General features: G+C 36.6%; 1 pseudogene; it reads left to right on the plus strand.

The window, feature by feature from the left end:
* Nucleotides 1–10,307: 10,307 nt before the first annotated feature.
* On the plus strand, nucleotides 10,308–12,046 carry LOC100437259 (KATNB1-like protein 1; annotated as a pseudogene).
* Nucleotides 12,047–15,226: the final 3,180 nt, after the last annotated feature.

Raw genomic sequence — 15,226 nt, forward strand, 5'->3', positions numbered from 1 at the left:
CTAAATGGGAGGCAGAAATGGAACTGGAACCCAGGCCAGCTGGATAATCAGTAGGCTATCTGGCGTCAGCGTACATATGTTGGCCAATAACTCTGCTTTACCATTCAATGAACCCTATTAGTCCCTTGAAAGGACCACTCTCTCTCTCTCTTTTTTTTCTCCTTTCTTTTAGAGGCAGGGTTTCGCTCTGTCACCCTGGTTGAAGTGGAGTGGCCTGATCATAGTTCACTGTAACCTCTAACTCCTGCACTTCAGAGGTCCTCCCATCTTAGCTCAAGTATCTATCATTATGGGTGTGTGCCGCCATGCCTGGCCAATTTTTCAAATTTTTTTGTAGAGACAGTATCTAGCCCTCTCATTCTGGCTGGCCTTGAATTCCTGATGTCAAGTGATCCTCTCAACCTCGGCCTCTCAGAGGGCTGGGATTACAGGCCTGAGCCACTGCCTGTTTCTCTTGTTTTCTCATATTATCATAAAGCTTTAATGTAAGCAAGGTAAGACATTAACAATTCAACAAGAGATTTTCATCTAATATAGGGAGATATCCTATAGCTCTTACTTTCTAGTGCTTAGCAATTTGATGAAAACATTAAAAGAGCTCTTGAATGTGGCAAAGTAGCAGGAAAAGATTGGTGATACTTTGGCCCTTGTGTAACATGGAATTGAAATTGAAAATGATATTAAATATTTTCCAGATAGTGAAGAGTTATTTTTTGAGAAAGAAATGGGGCATTTCAAATTTTTTCATCACAAATCTTACTAGCAAATGTTACAAATAAAATAATTTTACTTTACATGCAATTTTCAGATGGAGGCATACATAGATAGAAAAATGAGCAAAACTATAGTAATAGATAATGGAATCGAATTTACTTGATGATGGCCAAGAAACTCAAATGAGAAAGAACAAATCTACTAAGCTACAGAAAATAAGCAATCACTGAAAAAAAACCCTAAAACTTAAAAGAAAATATATTATTCAGACATTATTATTATTAATTGGCATAATACTTAGATCAGCTTGGAAAAGTGACCCTCTTTCTAATTTTAGAGTAAGTTACATTATTTAATAATAAGTAAAATAGTTGGGGAATCATTATGTAAGAAGTGAATTTCAGTAAGACATCTTGAGAATTCTCTAGTTTATCAATTTTTCTTCCTGTTGGCAAGAATGCACCTGAACTATTCCAAAGATGTAAAATTATCTCACCTTTAAAAGTACCTAATTGATTTTAATTTATGAACCTTTCTTCATAATTCATTGTCTGAGAATCCCTTTTTATTTAGTCATTAACTCACAAAAATAAAATATCACAACAACATTTTTTCTAGGAAATTATCTAAAGAACTAAATGGAAAGCAATAATAAATGTTTCTTTTGTGAAACTAAGCTCTGAAAGGAGCTAAACTGCTCCTGTCTGATATGGCTAGTACTCAATGAATTTTATCCTGTATCACTGTACAGTCATCTTGAAAATGAGAAATGATAATTCAAAACATTATTGCACTTTACATTTAATGAAGAATATTGGCTAGTTAGATCAACCCTTTAAAAAAAAACAAGTTTTGCAAGATTAAAATATTGTTACAATAGTTGTTTGTATAATATACTTTCAAAAATACTTAAGCATTCACATCTGATGGAGGATAAATCTGTTTAAAGGGGTTTAAAGTACAACCACTCACCACTAAGCTGGCCTTTGTCAGCATGCACTTGACATCTGAATAAGTCTATTCTCTGTGTGGTGAGGGATCAACACAATAAAATGGCTGTTATTGAATCATCAAGTGGTTTGGGAGAATACTACCAAAATGTTGTCTAGGTGTTCTAGCACTGATCTGTGCAGAGGTCACTTTCACCTGAGCTACCTATGAAATCTCACGTTCAACAAGACACAAGGAATAGTTACCAAGCCCAGAGACAGTAAATATTGAAGCAACTCTCCCTTGGCCAGTGTTTTGTATTTAACCCAAGTCTTCTCCAGGAGCATTGTTAAATCTGCTTTAGAACTAGAGAAAGAATGTGAACTTGACACTTTTGGATGGATGGGAATTTCCTGTCTTAAATCCCATCCTGATTCAATCACAGAAACTTTATTATGTTCATTACTTGTATTATCATTGCTGTTCTTGTTTAAAATTGGATCATTTGTAAGATTTCCAAATCTCGAAATCTTGAAGAAGGAGATCAACCACCAAAAAACAGAGTAAAAAGCCACCGTGATAAAGAAATAAGTCCATTACTGAAACTATCTCAACATTTCACATGGTTATATGCTAAGTAAGTTTTTTATATTATAAGGTTGTTTGACACAACAAGGTAACTTTGAAAACAAAATGTATCTTCAAAGGTTCATTTTAAAAATTAGGCAGCATGTACTACATACCATATATAATTTCAGAAATACAAATCATTGTTATTTCCTCCTGAAATAATATAATTATTTAAATTTATGATTTTCATAAAATATTTCACTTAAATATTACTCTATTACAGATAAAAAATACTAAAGACCATCTCTAAAAAATATCCTGTAGAATAGACTTACTAACCAAAGAGTGTATACAGTAAATATTGGCCTGTTTTACCAAACAAGTGAGGTAGATTAATTGGGTATACTCATGAAGAATGACTTGCAATTAATCCCTAATAATATTCTTAAATTCCAACTATATGTAAATCAAATGCATGACTATTTGGAAGCCAGCACAGTTTCCATAGAGTGGAACATACTTTTTCTAGCATGCCTTGATATACTTTTAAGCAAGAAGAGCGCTCATAGGGATGTCAGATATTTAAACCAAGTTCTGACCTCTTCCTAAATCTAATATATTACTTTGGCTTTCTACTCAACATGGCTCTGTATTTACTGTTTTTAAAAAACATTTTTAATTATTATTGGCACATAATAGGTACATATAATCATTGGGTACACATGATGTTCTGGTACAAGCATACAATGTGTAATAATCACATTAGGGAAATTGGTCTCTCTATGTCTTCATTCTTGAGTTCAGTGTTACAGTTATGATTAAAGAAAATATCTCTTCACTAGTTTGGTCTTGTTAAAGTGAACTAAATATGGCCTAAGAAGGACTCCATACTTCTCTATTTGAGTCGTTGTGGAGGAACTACAGTCTAACTTAATAGGTAGGCAAGATTGAAAACCTAACTTAGGAGTATGTGCCTATAACAATAGCTGAGTCTTGGCCAATCCCAGCAGCCATACTTCAACCACTCACATAGTGCTGAGTGTTCAAACTGTGTTCACATAAGGCAAATGCCAACCTGTAACCAATCCAGCTATTTCTGTACTTCACTTCCAATTTCCGTATGTCACTTTACTCTTTTTGTCTATAAATTTGGTCTGACCATGAGGCACCCTTGGAGTCTCTCTGAATCTGCTGTGATTCTGGGGGCTGCCTGATTTGCAAATCATTCATTGCTCAGTTAAACTCCTTTAAATTTAATTGGGCTGAAGTTTTTCTTTTAACAGATGGTGTCAGAAATGGGATCTGAAGTAGAGCTTCTAATGACCCCCAGGAGCTCTGAGTGAACAAGCAAGGTACCTGCTGGATTCACTTGTGTCCTTTGATCTCTCAGAGTGGCTGGGGGTTGTGGTAACTTTTTTCTCAGATTTCAGAGCTCCACAGATTTGTATTTGGAGGCCTCCAAGATTCTTTTAGAAAATTTCTGTTCCAAACTGTGTTTGGAAGTCACAACAGAAAATAGACTGAGTCCAAGATTAGATTTGATCAAGCAATTAACTGGCTTGGATCCAGTTAGAGGTCTCTTACATCTGACTGGGTCAGAAAGAGACTGTTAGTAAGCGGTAATATTGCAGGAGTTGTAAAATTTGGCTTTTGAAAATTCGCAGGGATTTTTATGTTCTACCTCTTTGTTGCATTTTTCTTGTGTGCTTAAGTAGGAAAAAAAAAATCCTTGGCTAAGTTAATCAAGGGAACCTGAAAGTAAAGCCGATATTTTAAGTAAAAATGAGATCCTTGATTTCTGGAAAACTGCCTTCCTTTCAGCTTATACATTAGGCCCAGAGGCCGCAAAGTCTTACAGAAATGGCAAAATGTTACTAAAGATGACTTATAGTGGAACATTCCAAATGAACAACAACACATTAAAGTGCACTTAACAAAAAATGAGGGCTCCCAAATTAGTCTCATCTAGGGATGCCAACTGATATGCAGAAGGTTCTAAAAAGATGCCAGTATTTTTATTTAAAACATATACTTTGCTCTGGCTGGAATGGTAAATATTAGAATTTAGGTCCCCCCATGCAGCTGGTGAGGTGGCAACTTGCAAAACTGAGACGATTTTGCCTGTGGTTCCATGATTTTCCTTTGTGTTGTAGCTTGGCCCCCAGGGCAATGGTGTGGCAAGCCAGGTCCCTAGGGTTGCTCAGGGAAAGAGAACCCAGAAGCCTGCCATGGCAGCCAAAGGGGTAAGAATTTCTTACCGGTCAGACTTCTGGCCAGTCTCTCTCTGTGCAAACCAGTTGAATGAATGGTAAAAATCACTGTTAATATCCTCTGTAAAGTTTTGATTCATGGGAAAAAAGATTTGTGAGGCTAATCTTAAGCTGTAGTGAATCTGGTACACTTTGAGTGTCTTTCTGTATTGTTCTGTCATATACAGGGGTACCTTAGGATAGAACATGGGCTTAGAACCCTATAAGCCCGCTGTTCAAGATGGCCCAGCAAACTGGTCTGTTATGTCCTTGGGAGCTAGACCTTGTAACCACGTAGCAGTACTTTCTTTTGGTCTCCATCATCACAATTGCAGCCCAGGTTCAGGGTTTAATTCCCCGCTTAGGGAATGAGTACTTTCTTGTTTGATATCTGCATGACTTTTGTTGATTTTCTTCCACTTCATGAACCATCTTGAATTTTCCTTTCTCTGAGCATTTGTGAGGTTACCTTGGGTAATGTTCAAAAGCCAGAAATATTGGCTGTTTGATCTGGCTAAATTCAGGTAATAAGATATTTAAAAGGACTTCTAAAGTTCTGTGGTTAAAAGTCAGCTTAATTAAAAGTGGATATCCAAGCTATAGGTATATTTAAAAGGCCTTTGTTTTTACTTCTTGGATCTTGTTTTTCTGGAAAAAGGGTTTTGCTTCTCAGTCAATTGAATTATTTTTCTCCATTTTATCTTGCCAGTCTTAATGCACACAAGAGGCCCTAACCTGGTATTCCTTGAGGAAAACAGAGGAGGCACCACAGACCCCATTTGGGGAAAAACCTTTTTTTTCCTCATGAAACCCCAGGAACTGAAAGTGAATAGACCCCTCTCAAAGTCTAAGGCTCTGTTCTGTTTTGCATTGTGTTAGCTGACATTTTTGATTTTGGGGAGTATCAGAGATTGATTTGCATTATGAGAGGGCTTTAGTGTGCAGTAACGTGGTAGGAAATACACTTTTAGAGATGGGCTAATTCCAAAAGGGGCTGATTGGCTTTGGGTTGCCATGCAATAAAATGCCCAGTAAAAGCGTTGCACTGTCTTCTCCCATAGCATCTCTTTCTTTTGGGGGATCCCAGATGTATCTAAAAATGGGACCCTTAATTTTGGAGATCTGTTTTTGTCTTCTAGCTGTGCCTGATCATTAGGCCATAAAAACTGCATGCTTTAAAAAGAAACTTAGAAACTGGCAAATGAAAAGTCTTACAACTACTGGATCTTCTTCTGTCTGTCTGTGTAGTTATATATGTGTTGTGTGTGTAATGCTTGTATAAAAGAGGTCTAATTAATTGGCTTAAAGAAAAGTAAGTGTTTAGATAGAATATTTTGAAAGAAATATAAAAACTGTAATGCCTTTTAGTTCACATGACTTTGGTAATCTCTGGGAAATAAAAAGTTTTAAAGATTATTGGCAAAAATAAAGACATTTGGTCTAAATTCGGCAGGCTGGATATTAAGTTTACTAAATGCTTTAAGGTCATAAACTGCTTCTTTGACTTCTCAAAATTGTTCAGTTTACCTATTTTGCAGCATTAGATTCTAGATAAAGCCTGGGGACATGTGGAAAGCCCAGCCCCGAGCTATGCTGGAAATAGTCAGACCTTATCTGATGTCCTAGGCTCCATACTGAGTACATAATTAAAATCTCTTAGTTACCAAGGTTTTTCACCAAAATTAAAAATTGCTAAGAGTTACCATTATAACATGTAATTTAGACTACTGAAAAAACAGCTTTACCTGCAAAGTATTTAAGGAAAGTAAAATGTGTTTTTAGTAAAAGATTATATAAAGGCATGGAAATGTGAATTTTCTTGCCTAAGTTTAGAGGGTTAAATGATTGTTTTAAGTGACATAGGAAAAATCTAAACATTTGAACAAGTTGTGAAAGGTTTATAAAATTAATTGTAAAAGAAATCCTGTGAACACTGGCTAAAGTTAAAGTGATATTACTCAGTTTTACTGTAAATTGAACATTAAAATAAAAGCACAAGAAGACTTTATTAAAGTGCTGACTTGCTCTGTCACAAAAATTATAAAGGGTTATAAAAGGCTTATAAGGATTTCACCTTATGGTCAAACTGATTAAGATTGAATCAATTTGTCTTACAAGGTTTTATTAAAAATTACAATTGACATTAATAGTAGGCTAAAGCAAAGGTGAAATTTGATGTTCTCTCTTGAACAAGATTTTCGTGTAATATTATAAGATAATGAAAGATTTTTGTTTGCCTTTTTTAATAGACTACCAAAAAGAGAAGGGAAAGACAAGAGACAGATTGTTTGGAAAGCTAAGTCTTCCCTTTATGAATGAGTAAAGGTTTTTGCCTTTTTAAAATTTTTGAGTCATCATCTGACTTATGGTGACCTGGAATTCTGTTTCATAATATCAAGTGTTTCAAACCTTTAACATATTTGATAGGCTTCCCCAAATCAAATTTAAGCTTCAGAATTGTCTTTCCTGACCTCTAACTTTGGGATGCTTTGGAGGGCCCCTGAAGCATCCAAAAGAGAGGTAAACAGGACTATTTGACATGTTAAGTTACATAGGAAGCATTGCCAATATAAAAAATAATGTTTAACCTCCTTCAGGTTATATTTTAGTGTAGGTCATCAATATGTTTTGATTAATGGGAAAAAAGATTTGTTAGGCTAATCTTAAGCTTAGTGAATCTGGTATGCTTTGAGTGTCTTTCTGTATTGTTCTGTCATAAACATAGGTACCTTAGGATAGAACATGGGCTTAGAACCCCATAAGCCCACTGTTCAAGATGGCCCAGAAAACTGGTCTGTTATGTCCTTGGGAGTTTGACCTTGTAACCACGTGGCAGTACTTTCTTTTGGTGTCCATCACCACAATTGCAGCCCAGGTTCAGAGTTCAATTCCCCACTTAGGGAATGAGTACTTTCTTGTTTGATATCTGAATAAACTCCAGGGTCTAAGTCAAATTACCTTTAATAACCCACCAGTTATCAGTGCTATGTACCTAAATTGGAGAAACAATTGATATTTAAGAGGACATAAATCCAGTGGTAAGCATGGATTCATGGAGAACCAGGATGGCTGCCTTTTCCTTCCTGAGTCCTTAAAGCTTTTGTTATTAAAAGTTCTGCATTCCATGACTCATCATGGAAAGGATAAAATTATCCAAATTAAATTTATATTGGTGTAGTGACTTCTAAATTGCTAAAATAGTTTATAACCAATGTTTAGTTTGTCAAACCCATATTCCTGGGAAGACAATAAAAACTTCAGGCACATCTGGCTACCTGATGGACCATTTAAACATTTATAGAGAGATTTCATTCAACTGTCATTTTCAATACATATTTTTTCTGGTCATATAAAAGCTTTCCTATGCATAAGAGCTGATGTTATATCACTAAATTATTGTGCTACAGTGTATTTTCATCAGGTAAAGAAAGCTATTCATGGTTCACTGACTGGAGATAGTCAACCCCTTCACAATTTAGAACCTGAAGATTGGATCTTCTGAGAACATCAGAAAAAGACTGTCCTTGCTATGCACACTACAGCAAAAACTTTGGGACTTTGAATCTGGGCTTATAATCCCACAACTGAGAACAGAGTCCCTCCAAACTCTTGCAATTGTATACCCACTGGAACACTTAAGGTAAAGCTAACCAGGGAAGATGGCATCCTTTATGTGAACGGCTTTTCACAAGATCACAGATCAAGACTTCTACTATCATGAGACTCTTATCTTTGAATATTTTTTCCTTGCTTATGCCTTTATGAACAATAGAAGTGAAAAGGGGGTCTGTTGTGTGCACTTATGGAGTATACTTTCATTTGTGACGGATTCTGCAGCTGCCCTTATACATGGATAACTTTATACTTTGATAGGTGAAGGCCCAGTATATGTGAGAAACTTTAATGGTACATATGTTGCCTCATAATCAGTCAGAAACAGAACATTTGTTCACTCCTCTGAATCCACATCATCAGTTAAAGAGAACATTGCCAAGGGGGCCTTCACTTTTAGAAGGGCATCATTTGTTAGGTCCTTTTTCCATGGTTTGGAATAAAAGAGGCAATGAATAGAAATGTATACCTCATAATAGACTTTATAGCAGATTCTGCTGTAAAGACTATACTTACACAACAGACTTTAAATTCTCTTGGGAAAATTATGCTAAATAATAGAATTGGCTAAACAGAGAATTATCTGTGTAGCTGCTGGCACTTATGGCCTATGGAGAAGACATCAGGCATTGCAAAGATTCAGTTGCAGGGAATTAATGAAAAGACCACTTAGTTAAGCAAGTAGACTCTTTAGCTCATTCTTTAATCTATTTAGTTTTAGATGGTTTGGTTTATGGGGACCCTGGGTAAGGAACATACTCCAAACTTTTGGTATTATCCTCCCAATAGTTGTAATAGTCTCCCTGATGTTCTGTATTCTCTCAAAGGTTTTAAATGTTTGCATGCAGCCATCTCTAGGATGTCAAATGGTATCTCTTCAGCAACCATGCAGAGCTGAAAGAAACATGCAACAATGAGGACACCATAACCTACGAATGACATGCTGAGACTGGAAACCTAAAATGATGGTAACTGAGAGTGGTGCTAAGGCCCTAAGTTTTGGTCACACTGTCACCTAAATTAAAACCTGGCTGAAAGGGGTGAAATTTTTTAAAACAAAATTATGGGAGGCCATTGTTTTGGACTGAGCTCATGCACTAGGCCCCAACAGACCAAACCAAACCAAAATGGAGTCACTCATGCTAAATGTGACATAATCAAACTAAGACATTAAGGAAACACATAGATCCTAGAAGAGACCAGGTTTTGTTTTGCTCCTGTAAACAAGATGTTACAGTATAAGGGATACCCTCTACTCAAGTCCTTGTTCCTGCCTTTGAAAAACTCACTGTTCTACTGTTTCTCAGTAGGTTTCAAGACCAAATAAGTACATTTGCAACGTTGATAGTGACATCAATGACTAAAGTTTTGGTCAATCTCTCAAAATTGAGAAAATGACCAAAAGAGGGGAACTGTTAAAGCGAACTAAATATAGCCTGAGAAAGGCTCCACAATTCTGTATTTGAGTCCTTGTGGTCAAACTACAACTTAACTTGACGAGTAGACAAGATTAGAAACCAAACTTAGAAGTATGTGCCTGTAACAACAGCTGAGTCTTGGCCAATCCCAGCAGCCATACTTCAACCATTCATACACTGCTGAGTGTTCAAACTGTGTTCAACTAAGGCAAACATCAACCTGTAACCAATCTAACTGTTTTTGTACCTCACTTCCAATTTCTGTATGTCACTTTACTTTTTTTGTCTATGAATTTGTTCTGACTATGAGTCACCCCTGGAGTCTCTCTGAATCTGCCGTGATTCTGGGGACTGCCTGCTTCGCGAATTGTCCATTGTTCAATTAAACTCCTTTAAATTTAATTTAGCTGAAGTTTTTCTTTTAACAGTCCTACAAAATCTTCACTTTCTAAGCTATAAGAGGAGGTCTTCAGGTGATGTTTAATATATCAAATTTTTATTTTTAATAGGTAGTTTATACTTGGATATCAAGAGTCTGTTTTGAGAATAGTATTTTGGACAAAGTGTATCTTGAATTCACCAGGGTGCTTGATACCCTTGGTAGGATAGCTGGATTAAATGTAACTTGCTGGAAGTGTCCAATTAGAGTAAAGTGAATGTAGTGGAAAAGTTCTAGCAGCAAGTTATAGATTTGGTAATTGTACCTTTACCCAACTTTGGTTGAAATTGGATTGGCATTTGTTACAACACATCATATTAGTTGTTCATATTCCTGCTTCCTCTCCAACACCCACTTATTAACTCCCAAGGCATCATGGATTTGAATTGTACCAGGCACCGTGCTGATGCTGAGTATCACAGTGCAAAATTGGCCAGGTATGGTCCCTCTGTCATGGAATTTATAGTTTTATAAAGTCTTTCAAGGCAGAAAATAGGTCTTATTTAATTGTATTCAAATAAACACAATAGACACTTAACAAATATTTATGAATCTTGATAGAAATTTTGTAGGGTATATATGTCACATTTTCCAAATTTTGGATGCTGTTGGAGATACACTCAATATATTGAATAAGGGATTATAGATCTAAAAGATTTTTAAATCTCGATTTTTCAATCTGGAATTGCAGTGACTAAGACTGAATTTGTAGAGATGTGATTTAAGAAACACTCAAGGTAGAAATGGCCCTGAGTAGGGCCTGGCCTGCAGCCAAGGGGAACTCTAGGCTGCCTGGCATGGTTGGTCAGTGCCAGGGCTGGGCTAAGAAACCAAGAAACACAAGTATTTAAGAGATGATGGCATCTGAAGCCCCAATGTTAAAAAGCAGAACTTTTGAAATAATATTCGGGATCATTTAATTGATGGAGCTAGGAAAAGGATTTCTAATTTCATTAATAAGAACAAGAAGGAAGTTAAGAAATCTCAACAGTTAGCTGCTTATATAAATAAAACAGTTGGACAAACTGTGAAAAGTCCAGATAAAACTATGTAAGGTAATCTGGCCAGGTGCAGTGGCTCACGCCTGTAATCCCAGCAATTTGGGAGGCCAAGGCAGGTGGATCACGAGGTCAGGAGATCGAGACCATCCTGGCTAACATGGTGAAACCCCATCTCTACTAAAAATACAAAAAATTATCCAGGTGTGGTGGCTGGCGTCTGTAGTCAGCCAGGGAGGCTGAGGCAGGAGAATGGCATGAACCCAGGAGGCAGAGTTTGCAGCGAGCCGAGATTGCACCACTGTATTCCAGTCTGGACGACAGAGTGAGACTCTATCTCAAAACAAAAAACAAACAAACAAAAACTATGTAAGGTAATCTTTCATAGGAAGTTAGTTCATTATCCCTTTCCAAACCTCTGTTATAGGAAAAACAAAACAAACAAAAAAATACAGTCCCCTAGAAGTGGGGCTGTGACATGGCAAATAAAGAAAATGAATTGGTTTGTGCAGGCCACCTGCCTGAAAAATTACGCCAGAGTAGTCAAATACATTTGCTTAACCCCAGTGATTCCAATTTTTCACAGATATAAAGCCCATCATCACAATACAGTCAGTATTTTTCTCAAGTTTCTCAGGATCATGAAACAAATGGCCCAAGTTTTGCTCAGCAGGAATTTGAAGTTGAATCTATCTTTAACTTTCTGGAGAAAGAAGTATACGTGAATTTGCAGCTTGTTTGGTGAGAATAGAAGATCTTGGCATTGAAGTAGATTGCCTTCCTGAGCTCACCAGTAGTTTACAGGGAGAAAAACAATATATCTTTCTTGAACGCTGGGTAGGCTCATTGCCTCTGGTAAACTCACTATGTAAAAGCAAATTTGAAAAATACCTAACAGTTGGTTTAAACTGGCTTCAAGCAGTCATTAAAAGGTGGTGGTCAGAACTATTGTCCAAAACAGAAATTATAAATAATGGAAACATTCAGATTTTAAAACAACAGTTAAATGGATTGTGGGAACAGGAAAACCATCTTACTTTGGTTCCAGGATATACTGGTAATATAGCTAAGGAAGTAGATGCTTATTTATTACCAGTGAGAGATTTAATCTGCTAAAGAGCATTTGTTTATTCAAAACATCCCTGGATTATATAATTTACAAGGAAAAAAAAGATTTCTTCCGAGAGCTCTGAACTGTGGAAGAAATTAAAACCATTTTTTCTTTTAAAAAGCCACATCATAAAACCACTAATGAAACCATAACAGTCTACTTCACATAGAAGTGAAAAAATACCCAAAAGAAGCAGCTTCAATTGTAATGAGATGAACGTATACTATGGAAAATGTTGGCCTTGCTGCATTTGGGGTTTATATAGTTATTTGCTAACATTGTTTAAGAACTACTGGATCTTAATACAAGCCTGCATAAAAATATAATTTCTATTGTGTGAAAAACTAAGAGAGGGTGTATGGCTAGGAACCCTAAAGAGCAATCATCAGTAACTTTTTGAAGACTGTGTTTTATTGAAAAAACAAATATGTGTGACTATCTTTTTGTATTTAAAAGAATGAAAGTTTAAAACATAATGGCAACAATCAATCTTAAATATTTTTGTCGATACTGAGATACTGTGTATGTGAAATGCCTATGATACCGGTATCTGTTTTAAAAAATTAAAACCAACTATGCTTCTGGCATGACAAAATCATTAAATTAAATCAGGGGTTTATACTCATGTGGAGTGCTGTTGAAACGTATTCCATACCATTTTTAAAACTTGAAAATATCTGACCTTTTTGCCAGAATCATCATGTCTATGTGCTCTCCCTCCCATGTGGGCTGAACAGACTCCCTCCTATGTGGCCGCCGAAGAGACGAGCCACACCACTGTTGTACATCCTGTGAGGGGGATCAGGGAACTCTCCCATTTCATTAATACCTTTGTACATCAGGTATGGGTTCTTAAAGCAATGTGGTTCCTGGAGGGGTTAGTGCATAATTCAGTTTAATTTAACTATACATGTTCCAATAAGTAAAATTCTTTAAAATTATGAGACTAACTGTTTCCTATTGCTGGAAGAATTATGAGACAAGGTGTATCTCTGAATTCTTCAAAATGTGAGAGTTTTTCATAATGACGGTCTTAGAAAGGTTATTTCTTTCACACACTGCACTTTAAGTTTGGAGTTTGATGAGAATCTCAAAGTATGGAAGGAGTTGTATTCTGTACATTTGAAATTAAGATGTCATTAGTCAATCCATCTATGTATAGGTTGCTTGCAATAATCTTGACATTTGAATTTCTGATTGTATGGTTTTTTAAAAATCTTTATTTTAATATGATGGTTTAAGTATCAGTATATTTTATATATTACCTATGATTATAAATTAGCATTTAGAAAAAATCTAGCAGCCAAGAATTTCTTAAACTAATGTTAAGTAAAGTGACATCTTTTATATCTTTTTTTTTTTTTTTTTTGAGATGAGAGTCTCACTCTGTTGCCCAGGCTAGAGTCCAGTGGCACATTCTCAGCTCACTGCAACCTCCACCTCCCAGGTTCAAGCGATTCTCCTGCCTCAGCCTCCTGAGTAGATGAGATTACAGGCGTGTGCCCCCACACTCGGCTAAATTTTGTATTTTCAGTAGAGTCGGGGTTTCAACATGTTGGTCAGGCTGGTCTCAAACTCCTGACCTCGTGATTTGCCCGGCTTGGCCTCCCAAAGTGCTGGGATTATAGGAATGGGCCACTGCGCCTGGCCTCATTTATGTCTTTTAAAACTTTGAGACAATCCTTTAAAACCTTGTTAACACCAATATTAAAGAATTAACAATTAATATCCTAAATGAATTTGAAGACATAAGCTGGTCCCTAATCACTACCTAAATGTAAGGCCAATATATGAGCCTTAAAAATCCCTTTACATAAAAACTAACCTTAAACCACTCACAACCAAAGCGTACACCTCAAGAATACTAAATTTCAATAGTTTCCGTCAATACACTTTCTCTAAACTAGCTTGTGTTTTTTGCTTTCTGCTGCTATTTTTTTGTTTTGTTTAGACTTTTGTTTTTCTCTCTTCCTCCTGAGAGAAGGGTAGACTGGTGGGAGAGCTGGAAATTCTCTGGGTTACAGGATAAATCCCTCTTGGCTGCATGTGACTGCCTCTTTGAGCAGCTGGGAATACTGTAAAGCAATGCTCAGCACTCACTCTTATAGTCTTTTATGTAATATAATATATATTTTTAAAATTGATTGTAATTTTTTTTAGCACTTTGGGGGCTGCTGGTGGTCTCCTTTTCAGGCTAAATAGACCAACTGCTGCTGCTAAAAGAGTTTATTCGACCACCCACACTCGGAAGCACAACCTCCTTCTCCCTGTGTTTCCCTGAAGTAGCAGTCGGCAAGGCCTGTGCAGTAATGACTGTGAGCAGCCTTCAGGCTCAGAAAAATGTCACAGCTTGATCCCTAGAGCCTCCAGTGCCCCCATTCAATCAGTGCTCAACTGCATGACGCACCCTGGAACTTAAAATGAAAGCCCTGGATTCATGGCCAAAAATACAAACTCCCTACGGCTCTTCCTGTGGGAGTTATTGAAGTTCTTGGTTAGCTCACCAATGGTTACCTACACTCTCCTTCTGTCCCAGATAGCAAGGAAAAAAAGGCACAACTGTAACATTTTCTGCACAAAGGCCTCAGCTGGGACGCAGAAGGACTTAAAAACAGCCGGCATATGGGGTTTAAAACAACATTTTGACAGATAAAGTCAAGTGATAAAATATAGTGAACTTATAATTACCCCTGCTATTGGAGGCAAGCAAAGAAGGTGACAGGCCAAAACAGGCATATGCCAACTCATGAAATTTCATTTTATTTTCCTCTGAAACTACAGAATTTGAGTGTTGTGCGTGTGTGTTTCCAATTATGGTAAGGGGTGATAATTTTCAGGCCCAGATAAATACAGAAGAATGGGAAAAGCAACAATAAATTAAAATTGTGCTATAAATATTTCCATACCACTCTGCAGCAAGAGGCACATACACTTGCTCAAGGAATATTACATACAAAATATTGGGTGGCCTATGAGCATCTACTTGAGAGATGCCTGATAGAAAATGGACCAGGAGCTTTTGGGCACAGGAAGATAGTGTAATAACTACTTGTAGAAATTTACATCAATAATAATAAAATTTTGATGACTATACAACCTTATTATCCCTGGCACCCCAGGAACTTCTTATATTCTGAGTTTGATTTCCCAACAGTCTCATTTTCTAAACTTTCAAACTTTGTTGT

This window comes from Pongo abelii, chromosome 4 (assembly GCF_028885655.2).
Source record: "Pongo abelii isolate AG06213 chromosome 4, NHGRI_mPonAbe1-v2.0_pri, whole genome shotgun sequence".
Classification (NCBI taxonomy): domain Eukaryota; kingdom Metazoa; phylum Chordata; class Mammalia; order Primates; family Hominidae; genus Pongo; species Pongo abelii.